Source organism: Lepidochelys kempii, chromosome 7 (genome assembly GCF_965140265.1).
Source record: "Lepidochelys kempii isolate rLepKem1 chromosome 7, rLepKem1.hap2, whole genome shotgun sequence".
Classification (NCBI taxonomy): domain Eukaryota; kingdom Metazoa; phylum Chordata; order Testudines; family Cheloniidae; genus Lepidochelys; species Lepidochelys kempii.
Window position 1 is genome coordinate 27,759,236 of NC_133262.1, and position 24,023 is coordinate 27,783,258.

At 39.3% G+C, this 24,023-nt stretch overlaps 1 protein-coding gene across 8 annotated transcripts in view; it reads right to left on the bottom strand.

The window, feature by feature from the left end:
• The window catches only part of CACNA2D3 (calcium voltage-gated channel auxiliary subunit alpha2delta 3), a 735,544-nt gene that overhangs the window by 532,874 nt on the left and 178,647 nt on the right, over positions 1 to 24,023 (bottom strand). The gene's annotated exons all lie outside the window — the stretch shown is intronic.

The window sequence follows — 24,023 nt, forward strand, 5'->3', positions numbered from 1 at the left end:
TTTAGTGACCTTTTGTTTACAGTGAAATTGTTCTATGGATTAAAGTTCACCATAATATTGTTTTACTTCCACTTTGTAACGAATGGGAAAGACTTTTAACATCTAAGATCTTTGTGGTTGCTTCTGTTTAAGTAATCCAAATACACCAGAGTAAAGGCTCAGGACTCTTACGCTACTTGAGAGCATGTGCATGTATGAGTAGAAGTTGTGTGACATTTCCAGTTATAAGACCCTGTTTTCAGTTGCTTATCACTTAAGTGAACTTTAACCATTTGGGCTGGCCTCAAGCTCAATTTTTGGAAAGTTTCAGCTAAAGTGGTTCAGGCATTTCTCAGAACGAGGTGAGATAAAAATATGTTGGTCCCATCTTAAATTCTTACAACAGTTTTGTTGAGAAATATTTAGTGTCTCCATGCTTAGGAATTTGAAATTTTACTGGAGGAGGGGTTTGCTCATGTCAGGAAAGTGCCTTTTCCCAAACCCATTAAAAGCCACCCACATTTGATCAAATCATAAACCTAAAAAAAATAATAAAAAAACCACCCAACCTCAATTTACACATGCTCAGTAGAGACTTGTTGCAGTTTGGCAGATTCTCTGAAGATTCCATCAATAATAAGCACACTACGTCTCTTACGTCTCTTCACAGCTTCTACAAGTTAACTGCACTGCGCATGCATCATCCCCAGAGCCTGCAGTTGTAGAAGCTAAGCAGGATTTTCCCAGGAATTGCTCCTGCCAGAGGGCATTGCAGCACTGAACATGTAACAGAGAGCAGGAAGATTGTTTTTTCTGTGCTCTCAGTGCTCCTACTGATGCACATGCAGAGAAAGAATGGAGAAGGAGGAAGCAGTCACAATGGAATTAACAGAAATGAGAAATGGGGTCGAGGGAGCAGAGAAGGAATGGGACAAGTGGGAGGAGTGGAGAGGCTGGCTGGATTAAAGTACGGGGGAAGAGGGGCAGTTAGAGAAGAGCAGAAAGGAAAGGGGCCAGGGACTGGGAGTGTTGGATAGGAGCAGAGGGAAAGCAGAAGCCAGAGTGGAGATGGAGGGTTGCATGGAAACAAAGAGGAAAGGATGTAGTATCAGGGATGAGGATTTAGGATTGGATGGAGACAGAGACAGCCTAGCAGCACGAGGTAAATGTTGATAACCACTAAAATACACTTCCCTACAGAACCTGGAACTGAATCAGGAGTCTTCAGTCTCTACATTCCTCTGCTGTCAGCAAGTTGCTATGAAACCCACTGGGGAAACTGTGTGGTGACTCATCTGCTACCATTTACTCCATTAGATCAAGTGGTAAATTGTCTGTGCTGTGCATCTAAAGATCCAAATCCTGTTGATGACCCACATGGGGAATCAGTATGGTTCCTCATGAAAAAAATACATATCCACAAGGGGGTGAATTAAAGGTATAGGTTTCTTAAATTTTGAGTGCTTGACTTTGCAACCTTAATGTTCTTTCAACATGGTTTCTTTCCATTTAAATGAATGGAATGGGTGGGTGGATGGATGGGAGACTTGCATGAGTGCAAATGTAGCTTTAGACTGAATAATGGTACAGAAACTGTATGAGTGATTAATGATCTTCTGCTTTTCAAACTGTAACTCCTCAAGTGTCTTAATGTGGCTGAGGACATTGGAGCAATATACAGAATCATTTAAATGGTCCATATTACAACTGAAAGACAGAATAAAAAATAGTGAAAGATCAATCTAAGTCTACTCCCAGGCCCTTGTCCTGCTATCAGCATCAAGGTTCCATACTTTCCCTATTTTCTTATGTTGTTTATTATGCTTGTGAGACCTTTGAGAAAACATTTACTGTTTTTGGCTCCAGCTATTCAGCCTGTCACGCTGCTTTGAGAACATTGCTGAAGTAATGCATGAAACCTGACTGACACCTGGACCCAGCTAAAACAGACGTGATGGCAGTAGGCGGAGGTCACCATTGTGATAAATTATGTGCCTATTATTCTATACAATTTTTTGACCGGCCATTGTCCCATTCAATGAGTCGTCACATGTGGTCAGGATAAGCTTCAATCATGTTAATATTTTGCCAACTTTCATCTTGTGGAAACCTTCCCACTACCATTCAGATCCTTATATTATTCTTTGACCACTTTAACTGCTATCAGAAAGTCAACTCAGAACGTTGTGATACTGAGATCAGCTATACCATACTCTTGGTAAGCTATTAATGTTGCATGCATATTGCAAATATCGTAAATAGATGGCCACCTAGGACCTTTACAGTTATCACTGCTGCAAGCATAACTACTCAACTTCACAGAAACAGATCCATCTTTCAAGCACAAGCCCTACTCAAACTGAAAAATAATTCCCTGTGTGTGTCAAAGAATGGGGCACAATTAAGCAACTACTGATTCTTTCCAGTAGAGGGCAGTGGTAAATGTACCCAATAACCATTTCATTACAGCCAACATTTTCAAATTGATGCCTAAACCAGGCTCTTAGATCCATATTTAAGTGCCTAAGTAAATGCCTTGACTTAGAATAGTTCTTAGCACACAACTCCCAATGAAGTCAATAGAAATTGTTGGGTGTTCAACAGTTTGGGAAAACTGGCCACTGAAATAAATGACATAAAGACTTAAAAGCCTAACTTTAGGCATGCACATCTTTGAAAAATCTTGGCCTACATCATCATTAATTCTAAAATCAACAGACTCACATTGTGTTTGTAAACAACCAATCACATACAACCATCTGGCAGTCATCAGTAATCTTGCAAGGTATTTGGTGTAGAAAGTTCCCAAGAATTGCCTCATAAGTTACCTGGCAGATCATTCAGATCTCAGTCTACAATACTTTCAAAACAGGAAGTTACAGAATAAGGGAACTGAATGACAAGGACTGGTAATAGATTACCAAGTCTTTTCCTTCTGGACCACTGGTTTCAATTCTGTTCAGCCCAGAAGTGACAAGATGTTATGCAGGTTGCAGGTTATGCATATGCAGGTTGGTTGGTGTCTTATGTTAAATAAATTGCTGCTCTTAATTCATTTTCTAATGGACAGAAGACCACATCACAACCAGTATTACTTAGACCAAATGCTCACAGTCTCAGCTCAAATATCAAGGGTTAACTGGGCATTGATATGAAATTACTCTCATCCCTAGACGTGGTCTTGCCTTTATACAGTCCGAGATATTTTTGCTTTTGTATGGTATTAATTTCCTTTTTCATGAAGAACACTAACATTTTATGAGATTATAAAAACGTTATAAAATTAGAAAAAATAAGATGATTTCTCTGAGGTGTTGATAGTTTGATTCAGATGGTGTTTTATAGACCGTATAAAATATTTCTACACTAGAGATATCAATTCTACAGTGATACAAGATTCAACAGAAGCCAACATTTTTGTAATATTTCTATTACATTATAAGGAAAAGAAAAGAGATTTAAGTGGCTGTGTGATTTTATTCTATACTGCAGTAAAGATTTGCTCATGATTTAAATCAGCAGTGTCACAATCAATGAATGCCTGTGAATTTACCCAATGTTGTAATGGCCTTGCAAGAGTTTTACTAGAGCACTGTTAAAATTCATTCACTACTTAAACCCGATAATGTTTAAAATTAGTGCAAAGTTTATTTTTATCTCTGTGCACTAGAAGTTTCTGCACAGTATACAGAGAACCAAGGCATGAAAATATCCTCTGATCACAGATTACGCTGAGTGGGATCCGTGGACCCACTTGCAGGGTTGGGACCCAACGTCTCCAATCAGAAATGCACTGAAACTACAGGTATTCATAAAGTACCAACTTTATGCAGATCCTTTATGAGAACACTGCAATATTAAGGCTCAGATCCTGGGATGCTGCACAGTGTTTTATTTGTAAACTACAGTATAAAAGGTTCTGTTATAGGATCAAAGAAAAAAATATTTTATAGCAAATATAATGATCTTAGCTTTTCGTTTTCTGAGGAGAAATCTAGTATGTTGTCATGAGACTCTAAACCTTTCCACTGTGGAATGAACCTTTAGGACCACATTACACATCATAAAATCAGACACGTAGGGCTAGAAGAGACCTTCAGAGGTCATCTAGTCCAGGCCCCTGCACTGCTGATTTCTAGTTATTTTTAGAATGGAAAATTCGGAGTGTTGTAACTTGACCCTGTCATTTTGAGGGTATGAGAATGCAGTCCTGATGTTCACATTTTAAGGCCTCAGGCTTGTATAATTCCACTTGCCCTGCAGGTAAGCAGGGTCTTTTTATACAGGGACTCAATCTTACTCAATAGTTTTCACCATGCATGCAGAACAGGCAAGTTTTTAAATTTCTGGCACTGTATATAACATCCCTCCTACGGATTTTTATAGTAACGGCACTGCACATGGAGAGAATACTATTAGTACGTACCCTCAGACTGGGAACTAACAGAATGCTCCAATTACAGTTTTACACACAAACCATTTTAATATGATGGAATATATTACACCCAGTATGCTACATTACATTATTTAAAACAGAAATGATGTTCTGTCTCTTCGCTGCCTTTAAAATAGCCTCCTCCCCTACGCTTCATCCAGTGGTACCAAGAAGTGAGTGTGTGACAGCATCATACAGAAATTTTACCCCTTCTGTTCTTTAATACTTGTTTTTATTTATTACATTCAGAGGATTAGCAGTAAGACTAGGCTAGCACTTGTATTATAAACCCTGATTTTCAGAGCTTGCCATTAGTAAATGAAAACTGAACATTCTTTTCTTTAAAAATCTAGTCAAGAACTGGGAAATATCCATCAAAGTTTTGCATACTAAAATTATTCCTTCTTGCGCAGTCCAATGAATTGATAAGGGTACTTTTCAGCCATCTGAGGCAGCACAAGGGTTAATTCTCATTGATACTGAATAGAGCTACTCTGTACTTCTCATTTCTGCTAAGATGATAACTACCTCACTACTGCATTTACTATTGAAGAGATGCCTCTGTGCTGATGCTGTCTCCTACATTACCCTGTTTCTTACAGAAACATTCTCTCATTCTGCCCTCATTTTCAGTTCTTCAAAGATATGCAGACATCTTGAAATGATAGCAGGAGGTCTTCCCTCAATCGATCTATATGGCTGAATAGGAACATGTCATAAATATAAAGGGAAGGGTAAACACCTTTGAAATCCCTCCTGGCCAGAGGAAAAACCCTTTCACCTGTAAAGGGTTAAGAAGCTAGGATAACCTCGCTGGCACCTGACCAAAATGACCAATGAGGAGACAAGATACTTTCAAAAGCTGGGAGGAGGGAGAAAAACAAAGGGTCTGTGTCTGTCTGTGTGATGCTTTTGCTGGGGACAGAACAGGAATGGAGTCTTAGAACTTAGTAAATAATCTAGCTAGATATGCGTTAGATTATGATTTCTTTAAATGGCTGAGAAATTAAGCTGTGCTAAACAGAAAGGATATTCCTGTCTGTGTGTCTTTTTGTAACTTAAGGTTTTGCCTAGAGGGATTCTCTATGTTTTGAATCTAATTACCCTGTAAAGTATTTACCATCCTGATTTTACACAGGTGATTCTTTTTTACTTTTTACTTCTATTAAAATCCTTCTTTTCAGAAACTGAATGTTTTTTCATTGTTCTTAAGATCCAAGGGTTTGGGTTTGTGGTCACCTATGCAAATTGGTGAGAATTTTTACCAAACCTTCCCCAGGAAGTGGGGTGCCAGGGTTGGGAGGATTTTGGGGGGAAAGACGTTTCCAAACAACGCTTTCCTAATAAAAATAAACCCAGATAAATGTTTGGTGGTGGCAGTGGAAGTCCAAGGGCAAAGGGTAAAAATAGTTTGTACCTTGGGGGAAGTTTTAACCTAAGCTGGTAAAAGTAAGCTTAGGAGGTTTTCATGCAGGTCCCCACATCTGTACCCTGGAGGTCAGAGTGGGGAAGGAACCTTGACAGCACATAAACCCACAATAAAGAGATGTATTCTAATCTAAGAACAAAATAGAATTTAGAAATCAGGGAAGCAGTCTTCACAGTCTCAATAAGGTTTGGATGACAAAGAAAATGGTCTGACAGGGTGGAAATGCAAAAAATGTCTCAGTCTGGACAAGAGAAAACAAAATGTTTTGATTAAAATGTGTGACAAACAGAGGGAAATCATAAGGAGAGATATAGTGGAAGGTGAAATGTCAGAGAAAAAAATACTCTTGTGGATGAAGCAGAGACTTAAACCTGATAAGAAAAAAAAAGAATAGTTTATGGGAAGAGATTCAAGAGATCAGGGAAGAAGGATAAAGAAAAAGTTAGTCCAAAATTAAAGGAGTGCAATAAAACAGAGATAAACAGCAAGAAGTTCTTTAAAAAGATAAGAAGCCAACAGTCTGGCAAGGAGTCAACTAGGCCATTAAGGGATGTGAGAAGAAAGAGTGACAGATGGCATTGCTACAACAGCAAGAATGAATTCTTTGCATCAGAATTCAGTAAAGAAGCTACCTCCCTCCCAGAGAACAGGACACATTTTTCTGATGAGAATGCAAATGCTCAAAGCACAGAGAGTTAAAAGCAAAAAAAGCCTCCCCCCCCTTATGAATTTCCTAACTTCCTAGGGATCCAATAAAAATCAGACCTACATCCAACACTCTGGTTTTGTAACAAACTAAAAGCAGATTGTTCTGACATTCAGAAAACAAAAACAGCTTCAGAGTTCCAAGTCAACATTTCCATTACAGAACTACAATGCAATCCCTCCGGTAGAAGTACTATACGTATTAGCCCCCAATCCCTTGGTGTAGAGCTACTATCGCTGGCTAAACAAAATACAAGACCTGTTTATAACATTCCAAACACTATGCATTACATGCTTACCTGTGGGGTGGGGGACAGGGGGGAGAACAAACAGCAAGAGGTTTTGTAAACTGCAACATATTTATTGGAACAGAAATGGAACAATGAGGTATATTTCTGACAATTAATCAAGTATCCCGTCAAAGCAGAACAGAGCATCAGAGAAGACTGCTAAAACAGATTACATATACTCAAGGAGGAACAGAAAGAATGAGATAGTTGATATGTTCTTGTACAGAAACATCTTAAATGAATCAAGTGAGAGTAATATTTTGATCTATATAAAAATAAGCTCCTGCTTATGGAATCAAACCATCTTCTATATTAAATGTATTATATGTACCATATCATCTGCATTTTGATGACCAGAAAAAATTATCTAGACTATTTTAAATTAGACTACTTGCTGGCTTCAGTCAAACTCTGGTTCACAGACTATAAAACTGCTTTTCAGTAGTAATATTAAGTTTATAAATGCTTGTGTGATGGAACTGGAAAGGTTTAGTGGTACCTGACGCATATGGGGTGCTGAGCTGATTAATGGGATATTTACTATATAAATAGTTTAATTTAAAAGGGTCTATAATGAAAAATAAGCAGGAAGGAAAGAGAATGGCTTGAGATAAACTTCTCCATTAACAACTGAGGGTTATTAAGAGACAATGCTAGGAAAGGAAAAGGCTTCCCACGCTGGAGATCAAAGGAACGGTGACACTTTGAAAAGAACACTCTCAGGAGAGAGAGGAGGCAGTTGTTCAAAGGAAGCAGGCTGAGACACAGGCACCCGTTGGAGTGTTCGAAGAAGTCAGGCCTGCCTCGCTTGCCATCGGGGAGGGTAAACCTTGTCAGGGGTTACATTAGAAAATGGAGTCATAAGTCCACCCCATTTTGGCTTAATCAATTTTCACCTTTATTTATTCAATTTCAGATAGAATTATTGTCACTTAAAGTGTCTGAACAAATATTTATGCCAGACCATAACAGAGAATAGGTAGACCGGCAAGTTACCGTGTTCCAGAGCACTGAGCTCGCTTTCTATACTTCAGATGGTGGCTGCCTCCTCTGAGCCTTTGCTCTGTCCTTCAGTCCCATTCTTCAGTTTCTGGTCAGCTGTTTCTCTGATTTGCGTTCACTTGTAATTTTTCTCCAATCAAATTTTCACACAGCAACCCTTTGAAGCTTGCATTATGTACAAGTTACATAAAACTCAATTTATCTCCTCCCATCCACCCACCCTCCCCTCTATTTTTTTTTTTGCTGTCCATGAAGATTTTATGTCATGTATTTTATGTCACCCTGTTCCCTGGTCTTCGAAGTAAAAGGCTTCTTGTTGTACAGGTTTGTTTTACTGTAACAAAACTTCCCGTACATGTTACCTTTGTTCTGTCAGCACTTTATGCAAAAGAAGAATTGGCAAAACCACGCTTATGCCAGCAAAGTCTTGGCCCAAGTGTTACCTTATCTATATTCATTCAGTATCCATAATTATAAATCACTACAATACAGCAAAGCTCAATCTTACCATTTAGCAATTCATCGTTTATATTTGATTATATTTAGTATGTGTATATCACCATACCCCTTAATCTATTTGGGGCTGGGGAGGGCTGGAGAACTTGCTTTAATGTTAGCATTTCTTTATCTTCCTTAAATATTGGCTTTCAAAGGCCTTTTTCATTGAAAGTCCAGTTTCATTTGTGAATCATTAAAAAAAACTTGATTAGAAATTTTCCTGTGTTGCATTTTGAGGGGTGCCTCAATTTTAGGACCTTGATCTTTAGTACGTTTTGATGGTGCCCCAAACACCCTGTAGGTAAGATAGACATGAATGTAGAGTGTGTGTGTTTGGCAGGGGGGAGAGGGGGGTCTACTCAGACACCAGGGAAGGAACAGAGGTGCAGGTAGCCCTATAACTGACATCTTGTGCAGTCCCTTTTTTATGTGGGGGGGTGTTAAAGGCATAAGGAAATTCACACAAAACTTGTTCTCCACTAGCTGCTCCAGTATAAATCCAATTTAAACTTGGAGAGTGGTCAGTTTGGATGAGCTATTACCAGCAGGAGAGTGAGTTTGTGTGTGTATGGGGGTGGGGGGTGTGTGAGAAAACCTGAATTTGTGCTGGAAATGGCCCACCTTGATTATCATGCACATTGTAGGGAGAGTGGTCACTTTGGATGAGCTATTACCACCAGGATAGTGAGTTTGTGTGTGTGGTTTTTGGGAGGGGGGTGAGGGGTGAGAGAACCTGGATTTGTGCAGGAAATGGCCCAACTTGATTATCATGCACATTGTGTAAAGAGTTGTCACTTTGGATGGGCTATCACCAGCAGGAGAGTGAATTTGTGTGGGGGGGTGGAGGATGAGAAAACCTGGATTTGTGCTGGAAATGGCCCAACCTGATGATCACTTTAGATAAGCTATTACCAACAGGACAGTGGGGTGGGAGGAGGTATTGTTTCATATTCTCTGTGTGTATATAAAGTCTGCTGCAGTTTCCACGGTATGCATCCGATGAAGTGAGCTGTAGCTCACGAAAGCTCATGCTCAAATAAATTGGTTAGTCTCTAAGGTGCCACAAGTACTCCTTTTCTTTTTGCGAATACAGACTAACACGGCTGTTACTCTGAAACCAGTATAAATCCAGTTATCCTTAGTGGGAATTATGTGTATGCATCAAGGAAAGAAGACATCTCACCTCACTAAAACATTACAAGAGAGGTAATCTAGTGAAGTAGACTCAGGCCTTTAAATTTTTCCTGCCCTACAGTAAGTGAGTGGGATCTTTTTTCTTAAACAGAAGACAATATTTTAAAGAGCCACATCTGCAGGAAGACAACTTAATGTGTGCAGCCACGCCTATATTTCACCCTTAACAGTAGATTTTCTTGCTTTTATTGGCAATGCTGATTGCAGTAGTAACTTGTAGTGATGGCAAGTCATATCTGAAAGAACATGCAAGTTGCAATAAATAGAGTGATTAAATATCAAGCTTCAGGCCATAAACTGATCCCCGACTGCGTCCAGGTAAGAACTTCCCCACTTCTCAGCCCTCTCACATGCCATCCACAATTACAGAAGTGTTTTAGTTCATTTGTGATGGGAGGAATTTCATCTTTTTCTGATGTGTTATTTATTAGCCATTATTTAAGAGGAAGGTTCCCAAAGCGGATGAACCAGCAACATAAGTCCAGCATGATAACCATAGTGGTCACAGATTCCACGTTAAACAAAAGAGACTAGAGTATAAGGATTGAAAAGTATTTATAAATAGGTGACTTGCTTCTGAGATACTTCTCATTAACATGTGAATAAAAAAATAAAGTAGCTTTTAAATAAAATCTTAAAAAATTCTTAGAGCAAAGGATAAATTAGGGGAAAATGGATCTTCTACACTCATCTGTAGTCATAGCAACGAGAGTTCCAAACACAATGGAAGGCTATATGGAAAATGAGATACTAAAATTGTAAACTATTATGAAAGATTTTAAACAGTTTTAAATACAGATTAGCCATTTCTTCATTTTCTTTGGCTATCCCTCAATATGAGGATGATGTCTGCCAAGGGGGTTCACTGGTGAGTTTTTAAGTAACTGTGGAGCCCAGTTCTTGCCCTGCAGATTTCCCCACAGAAGTGACAGGTGTAATCTTGGAGGAGACAGTTGTTCGCTGGAGTGCTGTGCCCTTTCTTTCCTCCTTTGTCACTTCTCTGTCTCATGAGCATGTCTGCTCTCCTCAAAGTGAGCTGTTGCTTGGTGTATGGGTGATGCCACTGTGTGCTGTTCCGCGCCAAGTCCTCCCAGTTGGTTGGGTTGATGCCTCCCTTTTTAAGATGGGAGTACTTTCAGTATGCCTTTGAAACGCTTCCGCTGCCCTCTGCGAGCCCTTCTTCCCCGACTTAACTGAGAGAGGAGTACGTGCTTTGCGAGGCAAGTGTCAGGCATGCATACACAGTGGCCAGCCCAACAGAGTTGGTATTTCATGACCTGCGCTTCTATACTGCTGATGTTGGCTGCAGAGAGAATGCTAATGTTAATGCTAATGCTAATGTTGCATTGATCTTCCCAGCTGATCCTGACAATCCTCCTGAGGCAGCGCTGCTGGAACCACTCCAGTCGCTTGAGATGTCGTCTGTAGGTTACCCAGGTCTCACACCCATAGAGAAGGGTAGGGATGATAACTGCCTTGTAAACGAAGATCTGTAACTGTAAGATAACTGCCTTGTAAACGAAGTACCTGTTTGTAGATCCCCATCATTGAAGACTCGTTTGAGTAGTCTTCCAAAAGATATGCTGGCACAGCAGATCCTGTATTCAATTTCTGTGTCAATGTTGGCTGTTTGGGAGAGGTGGCTGCCAAGGTATGGAAAATGGTCCACATTTTCCAGGGTGTGATAAATATAAAGGGAAGGGCAACCACCTTCCTGTATACAGTGCTATAAAATACCTCCCGGCCACAGGCAAAACCCTTTCACCTGTAAAGGGTTAAGAAGCTAAGGTAACCCCGCTGGCACCTGACCCAAAATGGCCAATGAGGGGGACAAGATTCTTTCAAATCTGGAGGGGGGGGGGATAAGCAGTTTGGGCTGTCTGTGTGATGCTTTTGCCAGGAACAGATCAGGAATACAGCCTTACAACTCCTGTAAAGTTAGTAAATAATCTATAAGTAACCTAGCTAGAAAATGCGTTCGATTTTCTTGTGTTTAATGGCTGGTAAAATAAACTGTGCTGGATGGAATGTATATTCCTGTTTTTGTGTCTTTTTGTAACTTAAGGTTTTGCCTAGAGGGATTCTCTATGGTTGGAATCTGATTACCCTTAAGGTATTTACCACCCTGATTTTACAGAGGTGATTCTTTTACCTTTTCTTTAATTAAAATTCTTCTTCTAAGAACCTGATTGATTTTTCATTGTTCTTAAGATCCAAGAGTTTGGGTCTGTGTACACCTGTACAAATTGGTGAGGATTCTTATCAAGCCTTCCCCAGAAAAGGGGGTGTAGGGCTTGGGGGGATATTTTGGGGGGGGAAGACGTCTCCAAGTGGTCTCTTTCCCTGTTCTTTGTTTAAAACGCTTGGTGGTGGCAGCATAAGGTTCAAGGACAAGGCAAGGTTTGTACCTTGGGGAAGTTTTTAACCTAAGCTGGTAAGAATAAGCTTAGGGAGTCTTTCATGCAGGTCCCCACATCTGTGCCCTAGAGTTCAGAGTGGGGAAGGAACCTTGACACAAGGGTTCTCCACTGATTGTGATTTGTGGAGTACAAAAGAATAGTTTGTACTCCACAACTGCTTGACACCGGTGTGAATGGCTCAGTCTCTAAGCCATTTCAGTATTCGAGAAAGGGGACAAATCTTTGTGCAGGAACTGCAGAAGTATTGCTCTCCTCTCCATCGCAGGGAAGATTCTTCTCCGGATCCTACTCAACGGCCTCCTCCCCCTTGCCGAGGAACTCCTCCCCGAATCAGTGTGGCTTCAGGCCATCCTGAGGCACAACCAACATGATCTTCGGGGCATGACAGATTCAGGAGAAGTGCAGAGAGCAATACCAGGAACTGTTCATGGCATTCATTGACCTAACCAAGGCCTTTGACTCTATCAATCATGATGCTCTATTGAGGGTCCTGTGTAGGTTTGGCTGTCCACAGAAATTCATTTCCATCATCAGACTACTCCATGATGGGATGACTGCTGCCATTTTGTGCATTTCTTCATCACTGCTATATGTTAGGGTAGGTTTCGCAAGAAATAATATCTGAACAATTCTTGCTCGTAGAGCAAGTATCTCATCTAACAGGCCACCTAAATCTCCCTAGCCAGTGCCAGCAATGGAAATACAATTTGGGTAAGGATGGTCTTGTGATTAAAGCAAAGAACTATAAATCAGTTTACCTTAATTTTATACTAGGCATGACAGTCTTCTTATGTGATCTTGGCCTGGTCAAATTCTCTGTGTTAAATTTCCCCAACTGTAAAATGGGGATAATATCTACCTATTGCACAGTAGTATTATGAGGCTTAATTCATCAATGTTTGTAAAATGTTTTGAACTCTTTGTACCGAAGGCTCCATACAAGTTCAACGTAGTATTAGTACTATTTTTAGCCTGTTCCCTAGATTCTCCACCCCCCTCCAAAAAAAAAAAAAAAAAGCTATGCAGGAAAGAAGACTGACTGCATTTCATTTTTTCACCTTTGTAAGTATCCCACCTCCTACTCATGGGCTAAAGATGCTTCTATGTAACTAGGAAAGACAATAAAACATATAAACATATGTTCTGTTCCTGGATGGGAATATTGTCCTGTACAACCATTTGTACCCCATACGGGTCTTGTACCTTCTTCCCTTGCATGCCTAGACTGAGGGGGTAGGGTGCCTTTCATAATGTTCACAACTTTGGCACAAAACTCTTTCACTCTGAGGAGCTTTGCTTTACTTGTCTATCAGCCTCAGAGCTTCTTCTCCATAGAGCTTTGGGTTTGCTCAAATGAGACAATGTGATGTTATCAGCACAGGACCCCTTCTGTTTCTGAGCATGGAAGGGAGAGCTGGAGATTCAATTCTAAATAGGAGAAAGTGAACAGAGGGGAAGGGGAGCAGACTCCAGGATAGGTACACAAAAGGGAGAAGGAATTCCGAGTTCATGGGCTTGGCAATGCTGTGTGGCTGTGCGCTGCCACACAACTTGCAAAGTGTGCTATTCCACGTACACTCTGAAGCAGAGTAACTCATTTACACAACACCCTGCAGTGTATTCTTAGGTATCAAAAGACATGATCAAACTCTCAATGCAAGGGTTCGTCTCCATTACAAGTGTTACAGCAGCACAGCTCCAGCTGCTCCAATGTAGGGTAGACACTTGCTACAGCTACTGTGACTGTAGTAAATCCACCCCCTCGAGAGGCAGTAGGTAGGTTGACAGAAGAATTCTTCCATCGATCTAGTGGTGTCTACACTGGGACTTAAGTCAGCTTAACTATATCTCTCAGCAATGTGAATTTTTCACACCCGAGTGGCCTACCTTGGTCAACCTAAATTTGAGGTGTAGACCAGGGCTAAAGTTGGTTGACAAAGGACCCAGTGGTGTCACCCTCAGTCACGGTGATCAATAACACGCTACACAAGTAGTTCCATTTAAACCAATGGGACTATGTTTGTAGTAAAGTATTAGTCAATGTAAGGGTGGCAAAATTGGACCCCAAATCTCTACATTTTTTGGAAGTGTCTTTTCGTTTTGCTAGAGCCAGTGTTAAGGTTAGGGGCTTGAGATAATTTTTCTGTTTATTGGTACCTTATATGATGAGGGCGTTAAGTGTGACATACATGTAACTGTAGCATAAAATACAATCATTTTTATTCATCTTAATCAATCTTAAAAAAGTGTAACAATGTAGTAATATTTCCCAAGTGTTAAAAAAAAATCAAAGTAGTAAAGGCCACTAAACATCTATAAATGTAAAGCAAGCAAGATAAATTCAACATTAATGACTCATAGACTTTAAGGCCTGAAGGGACCATCATGATCATGTAACCTCACCTCCTGCACAGACCCAGAACCTCACCCACCCCTTCCTGAAATAGACCCATAACCTCTGGCTGTGTTACTGAAGTCCTGAAATCATGATTTAAAGACTTCAAGTTACAGAGAATCCATCATTTACACTAGTTTAAACTTGCAAGTGATCCTGGCCCCATGCTGCAGAGGAAGGCAAAAGACCCTCAAGGTCTCTGCCAATATGACCCAACCCCAAATATGGCGATCAGTTAGAGCCTGAGCATGTGGGCAAGACCCACCAGCCAGGCACCTCGGAAAGAATTCTCTGTAGAACTCAGAGCTCTCCCCATCTAGTGTCCGATAAGAACAGTCATACTGGGTCAGGCCAAAGTCCATCTAGCCCACTATCCTGTCACCGACTGTTGGAGATATTTGCTACAAGAAGTCTACATGCCATTGTAGACAGTCTCATCATACTATCCCCTCCATGAACTTATCAATATCGGTCTTGAAGCCAATTAGGTATTTTACCCCCACTGCTTCTCTTGAAAAACTCTTCCAGAGCTTCACTCCTCTGATGGTTAGAAACCTTTGTCTAAATTCAAGCCTAAACTTGTTGAAGGCCAATTGATATCCATTTGTTCTTGTGTCCCCATTGGTGCTTAACGTAAATAACTCCTCTCCCTCCCTGATATTGATCCCTCCGATGTATTTATAGAAAGCAATCATATCTCCCCTCAGCCTTGTTTTGTTTAAACTAAACATGCCAAGCTCTATGAGTCTCCTCTCATAAGTTAGGTTTTCCTATTCCTTGGATCATCCTAGCATGCTAGCACATTTAAAGCGCTAAATTAGAACCTCTCCACAAAACACAGAAAGTAAGAGTGATAAAAATGTGAATTCCCTGACAAAATTCAGTTTCCTTTCAAAATATTAATCATTACCAAACAAGTTACCACTCACGATTAAAGACTTAATTCTACTGTACTGAGTGTGAAAATCTGAAAATCATTTAAAAAAGACACTATTGTCTACAAATTCCCGATTGTAAAACTGGGGAGAAAGTCACTCTGGGATACTACAGGGGGATAAAGTGATTAGATAGGTCTCTTAAGGCCACCTCTCTCCCGCAGCCAAATATCTGGCAGCTTTTGGGTCACAGAAAAAGCGGTTGGAGCCAGGAAGAAAAATAGCACAAAACATTGTGGCAGATCATCTTACATAATAAGCAGGAAATTAATGCTGCATCTCCTGTTAAGTAATCCCCACACTTCTATGGAGCCACAGAAAATAACCAATAGTTATAAAGCCCTTCCTACTGACTCTGCAATGGCTGGGACGGGGAGCCTTTCTACACTGCTGGGTTGTGCTCATTGTGGTTTCAGTAGTGCTGTGGAGTTCCTCCCCCCCCCCCCAATTTGTTTCTTTCCACATGCTTTTGTAACCTTTGTTGTGAGGTTTTGGTTTTCCTTGACGTCAGAATATTTCCCATTTAGAGAACAGAGACTCAATGGCAACTGAAAAGCCACATGTATTTTCATGCATTCAGAAGGGTAACTTTTTGATCTCAACGTGTGAATTCTCACTATTACAACAGTAGGCCAAACAAACATCAGTTAACTGCAAAGTATTAGATTAGCAGACAAAGTCTGACAAATTAAATGTTTTACAAGTTATTTTTTGAGGATATTAGAAAACTTTAGATGGAGGGACATTAGCAAGTTGATATTCTTGCCATTAACTTGGCATTATCTTCTAACTGAGTGCCAGTTAGCCTGTTGTGAATATAAAGAAGATAAATGTTGGAAGAATGAAGTAAAAAAAAGTATGAAATTTCTTTTAAGTGTAATCTTTGTATGATTCCTTAGTGATGACTGTGTTTCAAAAGAAGCGTGGACTAAAGTAGTAAATACATATGCACAGCTATACAGCAGTTCATTTTCTTTTTTGTTATTGTAGTATTTTATCCCTCTGAAACGACCACCCCAGCAACAGAAGGAACAATAATATAACCATACTGAAGCGCTGTACTCCAGAGATAAGTGTAATTCAACCTTCACAATAAAACACAGAATTATCACTAAAACTACAGTTTATAGTAAAGGTATGAAACTGTTTACTTCTTCCCACCAGCACCATTTTGATTTCGATTTACTGGTACTATTTGTCCTCAGGGAGTACTTACACAGCATTGCTAAAAGAGATCATACGAGATATGCTGTACCTACTTAAAGCACAGAAAATGTGTTTGATCCAGGAGAATATATCTTAATGCCTGTGGAAGAATATGTAGCTTTATCTATTCATATGGACAGTAAAATGACCTACAAAATGTTCTCTGTAATTTAGCTGTTTGCGCTCTTCAATGTAATTTATTTTTAAAATATGCATTTCAGTTGACATTATATAATCATGTTTCGTGCTACTGACAGCAAGATGCTACTTTAAATAAACCAATTCATTTCCCTGGTTTGCTGTAGAAAACAGTGCTATAGACTAAAAGTAGCTAATAAATAAAATCTTAAAGTAAAAGAATCGCATCAGTTTAAAAGCGAGTTATACTCTCCTTGTGCGTATACAATCTACTGCTCCAAAACTATTTAAAATACAAGCATCTAGATTTTTTTTAACAGCTGGGAAAATCATATATGTCTACTTATCATTTTACCAAAACTCTGCAATTTTTCTACATTTCTCTGCAATTTTTCTACATATGCAAAAAAATTCCAAACATACATTTCACATGCAATCCATTACTCAAACAAAATTCACCAAAAAGCTTCTCAGCCTTTTTCCATACTGTAATCCTCACGTTACAACAGGAAAAAATTGGGGATCCCCTCACTCATCATACTGCCACACAAAGACTCCCCTGGACCTATTCAGAACCCACCCCCCCCACCACCACCACCAGTTAAGAACCCATGTTACAGCCATGATATATAATCTGTTCCCAATGTAGCATAGGCAAATAAATATTCAGGCTCTTGGTTGCACCAAACACTTCCTAGAATGGCTACAAAAATGCAACCAAGTTAATAATTTTTAAAGTTTCCCCACTATGGATGCAGCAGGGAGTAGGGCAGCCAAAGGAAAAGGGCTTTGTTTTAAATTTGTTAGCCCGGCAAACCATTTTTCTTCTACACCCAAAGTTACAATTTAATATGACATTGTTGACATGGTCATTTCTATTACTGAAATTTATGAGCTGTAAAACCTTTCAAAAATTCCTCTTTATGAACCTGCTACGTAGTGGAATCAGACAGTCTGACTCATTTCAGAAAGCATCTTCTAGGAGGCAGCACAGCTTCAGCAAAGGCTTCTGGGTCGCCCAGAATGTTGAAGTCCCAAATTTCTTCTTCAGAGGATGTTATATAAAGATATTCATCTTTTTTCCCATTTGTTTATTAAGCCTTAATAGAACCTAACTCATCTTGCACCAAGTAATCCACATGCTGGCCCAACCCAGTATCCACCAATGACTCATCATAAAAAAATAAAAATAAAGATAAACTTCATTGGGGATGGCAGACAGGATATTATATTAACTAAGAGATTAAGCCACCATGTGGACTGCATACAGAATATTTTAATAAGAATCCTTGATAGAACAACTGAGGAAACAATGCCTCACTGGAAGTTTCCTTTAGGGTAACCCATTGCTCAGTATGTGTCACATCCCACTCTGTGCCTGATCCACAGAGGATGAGGGTCTGCTACAGCCTCCAGCTATGAGGAGCCAGATTCTTTACCTCAAGCTGCAGAGACTCATCCTTTTATCCCTGGAGAACCTTGGTTCAGTCTCTGGTGTCTGCCAATATGGAGGTTCTCTCAAAAGCTGAAGCTTGTCTGGGATTCAGACTGCCATGGCCTCATATGCTTGGGATGAGCCTTCCTCTGTCCAGCGGAAGCAAGTGTTATGTGTCCCAGTTTGTGCTGGATCCACAAAGAGTGAGAGTCTGTTACAGCCCCCAACTACTGAGGTTAGCTCTCTATTCATGTTTCTACCTCCAGAGCTCAAGCTATAGAGACTTCTGCTTTTAAATGCTCTCTGTAGCTGGGGGGCTGTAAGTGACTCACCTCCTCTGTGGAGCAGCAAAAATGTGACTCACACTGATTAGTGGGTTACTTTAGTAGCAAAGAGGTATCTTAATAGTCAGCATTAGGACTCAAACTAAATTGCGTATGTAACATACTTGGACACCTACATTAGGGCAGCCAGTTCTGTATGTGGGTGCTTAATTTAGCAATTGCCTTATACTGGTAGGCAGTCATCTAAAAAATCCCAATAAACTCCCAAAGAGAAAATAGAACACCATAAATTAGGTACCCAAGTATAAACTGTGGACCTTCTATGTATTTGCCAGACAGGACACCATAAGACAAACAATCTCAATCTGTTAATGTCTCATTACGGCATACAACCTGGACTATTTTATTGCAGTAACATCTTTTAAAGAATTTTTTTGGAAGTGTTAAAAGAAGTTTTAAAATGGGAATTTTTCTGCTACAAGAAAGAGTTAATGCAAAAAGATAAAATATAGCAGGGACAAATATTTGAAAAGATTTCCCTTTTGCTATTTCTCTAGGATGAAGGAGCAGTTCACCTCCACTTCAATCTGCTTTCGTCGCCCAGAAGACTGTTTCATGTGGCACTAGGCCAGTCTTCATAATCCTGAATTTATGATTTACTCAAAATCATGCATATCTCAAACACAATGTCACTGTGGAAAGCTGCATCAACTCCTAAGTGAGGCTGCCTTGAAAGATTAGCTAGACAGAGCACATGAAGACACATTACTAGAATCCATATGGCCTCCCAATCTTAACAAATTTGCTCTATTTGTGGTGGGCAGAAGGGGAGAAAAACATTCAAAACCATGTTATAGTGGGTTTATTTCTAAAAATATATTAGGCAGATACCCCCAAATATAAACATTACATATTAGATAAAAGAAAAGGAGTACTTGTGGCACCTTAGAGACTAACCAATTTATTTGAGCATGAGCTTTCGTGAGCTACAGCTCACTTCATCGGATGCATCATCTACAGACTTCTGTTTGGAGAGAAAATGAAACTCTTTGGAATCAATCGGTGCATAAAAATGTAAGGATGGCTTGTTATATATCAGCATCTTATTACTGAAAATTGAAGAAACTGTAATGATTACCACTAGAAATATTCGGAGTGCATATACAGTACTGCTGGGGACATTATGACAGAAAAAAGAACTGTTGAACAAAGCCATTGTTGAAATTATTCTGGATTATGCATATGTCTTCTCATGTAATAAAACTGCAGTGAAATAGAGCAAAGAAGGATGGGAGTGAAGATAATAAATGGGTTGTTTTCCCTTCTATGAGTTGTCAAATCAACTTTTTATAGTCCTGCCCCACTGGCAGTATAAGTCAGTACAACGGACCCAACATGTCACATGCTAGTAGCTTGAGTGCACTTAGGGAGTGAAAGTCCACAAGAGAATTAATGATGAGTTACAATTGTAGTAAGTTTCATGCAAAAAGTGCCCCGAAGTGCTTTATACTAATAATAAATACTTATATTTATATAATAATTGGTCCAGGTTTAAACAGACCTGGGCCTGATCTGAAATTCTGGCTTTAACCACACCCAAACTATTCTGCAGCTTGTGTCTATTTCTAGTTCATTGTAGTTATTAGTAATTGTTTTATAATCAAACACGTCATTTGACCCTTTGTTTCCAGTTTCCAGATGAGCCACGCTACATGATTATCTACAAATCTTCTAGATACAAAAGGTACACATGCAAAAGAGACCTTACCCTAGAACGTAATTATTATACTGATTTATACTACAGCAAACCAAGGAGCACCCATCCCAAACTTTGGGTACCCTTGATAAACTTATACATGCACATTCTAGAATTAACAGTCTCCAGCTATAACCTACAGATAACCCTACCCCATAAGCAACACAGATCAACACTAACTCATTAAAAGGTAATTTAAAAAACCCACCACCAGAGTCTCCCTATGACCACTCCCTAGCTGGACCTAACTCCCCACAGCCAAGGAGAAGAGATGAGCCCTGAAACATGTCCTGAAGGACAAAGTTGGACTGTTAAGGACCAAAGGTGCAAGGGTGGGGGGAGGGGGGAGAAGAAAGATGGGAGTAAGTTCAAAAGGAATATTGCCCTAAAGGACAACACCTTTCGGCAACCTTTTCTCTTTCAGATGATCATTTCTAATTATATATGTAAACTATACTGTATGTGTGTCAAATTTCAAAAGTTCTGTTATTCCAAAACCAGTGTTAGACAACACATGCAATTTCTTGTGGGTCTATACAAGTGGTGTATTTAAATATGCAAAGTAGTAATGACCACAACCAAGTTATTTAAAATTGAACAAAGCCAAATCTACAGACATTTCTCTGGTGTCTTTCACCTCTTTGAACTCTGGGGGTTCAGACTAAAATTTAGTAGTCCTGGATCCAAACTACTCCTGATTTTTGTCCAGCAAACAAAACCCCAGTTCTCAAGGCATTGTGAAATAAATCCATTTTCATGCATGTCTATATTAGCCTAAAAGTAACTTAAAACACTGAAACTATTTATTCAAACTGCACAAACTACTGCTGAGATAAAATGGGATCAGCATCCAAGTCAATCCTGGTTTTTTCCTCCTAAACCAAAACCCAACTGTTGAGATTTTGCAAAAACAATCCCTAGTTTCATCCATCTTTGATATACTGGAAATGCTGCTGCCATTTGATTTACGTGCCAACACTTTTAAAAATCAGGAATAACTGTAATTAATTCCAAACGTAGATTTAAACAATGTGTATTTAAAAGAGGATATAAAAGTCTAAACTGGAAAAACATTCAGGAAAAAACCGTGCAAAAGCTTTTTGTGGATAATAAATCTGGGATTAAATATTAACTTTAAAAATGCTAACGTTTCAAGTAGTTAGTATAAATCACACAAATGAACACCAGTGAGGCAACATGGGCATTTTTGTTAAAATCATTAGTTATGCTAATGGCAAATATTAAAATATGCTAATACCCTAAACTGTGATTAAAAAAAAGCAGGATACATGGGGCTAATTTCTTCTTGTTAATTCTTCTTAAAAGTGACTCCTTTATTGTTTTCCCTCCTGCTGTGCACAGTGCTTTTTTATGTTGTTGATGATGAAGGCTTAACGTTACAAATTTCTGCAGTGAAGTTTGCTAAATGACGTATTTTGTGAGGTGGTTACTTTGATTTTTCCTCTGCCTGTTTGTGGAGATAAGTGTTATATATTTTAGTGCAGCAGCTTTAAGCATTTTTCACATCTTTTACAATATTGGAAATGAATCCTGAATAATCATTTCTAACTGCAAAAGCTTTTAGTTTTCCTCTTCCAAGTCTCTGCTCTCTTTTCCCTCCTACTTATGTGAATTTTTTTTTCTATATTTGAACATGCTAAGGAACTTTTTGAATTTCTCTAACAATGGTTAGACTTTTTTTTTTTAATTTGGGAAAATCAAAATACTGGCTGTTATTCAGGTGTTTATGTTTTAGGTAAATATTCACTCTGTGTTCAAGCAGCTCCCATTAGCATTAATGAGAATAACATACCTGCAGTAATGAACATGTGTAGTTTCAAATATATTGCTATCTTGATACTGAATATAAGGGATTATGTACATCACTCAGAAACGCCGGGTAAGTACATACCCCAAATTTCCTAACACTGTCAATAGGAAACAATATCCAGTTTCCAACACTGAAAAATACAGAATTAGATTTTCACTATTATAGGTCAGTGCTCAGGAATTGCAAAGTGTAAGATCACTGTGAAGGGGAAAGGTTATTTTGCAAAGTTCTACTGATTCAAAGTGCTTAGGATGAATGAATTCTTAACTATTATGGATAAATGACTGACGCATGTGAATGACCTTCCTGCAGTTTGTATTATTTCTCTTTCTATCTTACAAAAAAAAATCAAACAATTGAAATTCACTGAGTGAGAGTGAAAGGACAGATTGTCTATTTATATTACCTATCCAGAGAACAGACTTTTGTGATCTATGATAATTGGGCTCCCTGAGACACTTAAGAGTATTGACAGGTTTCAGAGTAGCAGTCGTGTTAGTCTGTATCTGCAAAAAGAAAAGGAGTACTTGTGGCACCTTAGAAAATAAATTTATTTGAGCATAAGCTTTCATGAGCTACAGCTCACTTCATCGGATCTTTGTCTAACTCAAGGTTACCTAGCTGTCACTCAGGAAGGTGCATCATACAAAATTCCTCAACTTGTATGGTGCTACCAGTACGAGTAAGGATCTCATGTGAGTAAGGGCTGACAGATGAGGCTCAGACTGTATATGCAAAGAGACAGACAGTCCTTGATGTACAGAAAGAATGAAGGGGAAGGGTGCAAGAAACCAATTCCCACACCCATGCTCCCTCAGCAAAGGCTAGGTAGCAGCACACCCTGTGCTCCAGGGAGTTCACACTCATCCCATTGGGTGCATGGAGGAGGCAGATCCTTGGCCCTACCTGCCCATCTCACTCTCAAAGCGCACACACACACGGAGCAGGTGGCAGCACCACATTCCTGTGCAATGGTAATTAGCAGCAGCCTCACTGTGCGTCCGCGACTAAATGACACAAATCTGGCCCAAGGTGAGGTTTCAGGGTGGCCAAGCAAAGGTTCAGACAAACCTATCTCCTCTAGAGAGCGAGTAACGTAAATGGGAGCAGATACAGAATGCTAGGGAACAGGGATTCTCTTTCAGACAGACACAGACAGGCTCCAACATGCCTATCAGCTTCTGAGACACAGGACAGACCATTAGTGTTGCTAACTCTCACGATTCTGTCATGACTCTTGCAATATTTGATAAAAAGAAAAGGAGTACTTGTGGCACCTTAGAGACTAACCAATTTATTAGAGCATAAGCTTTCGTGAGCTACAGCTCACTTCCTCAGATGCATCTGATATTTATTTGATATTTGATATTTTTCTTAAAGCCTCAGATCCTAGAATTAGGTGATTATGTGAAAATCTCCTTTGAATTTCTTTTAAAAAGGTATGTTTCTAGCCCTGAAGGTTACAGAGAAAAGCCTGAAAACATGAACCACGTGCACTCTAAAGGCTCTGAACAAGGTCAAAGAAAGAGAAACCCAAATTTATTATTTTTTTAAAATTCTCTTTATTTTGTGGTCCTGACTCATGATTTGCAAACGTTTTGGACTGGCAGACAAAACTTCTTTCTAAGGTATCACGATAAATTTGTTATTGTTTGTGCATCATTAAGAGTTGACTGCACTCACATGCCAACTATTATTTTCTTGGAACTGTAGTAACTTATAAAGCCCCTGATTTCTATTGTTGTGGATGTTATAATTACAACAGTAGCTCGAGAGGTGAAAGTATCCCTTTTCAACTGATTCCTTTCCATCTTTGAGTTCACTTCTTATGTATAACTCAAAAGTGTCTGTCCACACATGCATGTACTCAGTGGGAAGCTAAATGAACTGCAAATCCAAACACTGAAGAAAAATGTGTCCCAAGTAATTTAAGAAACCATTGCAACTGAAGGCGCTGTCCGGAACTTCATATGAACAAGGCTTTTATTTTTCCATATTTGGCAAAAGCATTAAGCAGCCCAGTAGCAGTAAACAAGAAAAATATTTGCTGTGTTTTTAAATACTGTTTAAGATATGGTTATCAAGGGTTGT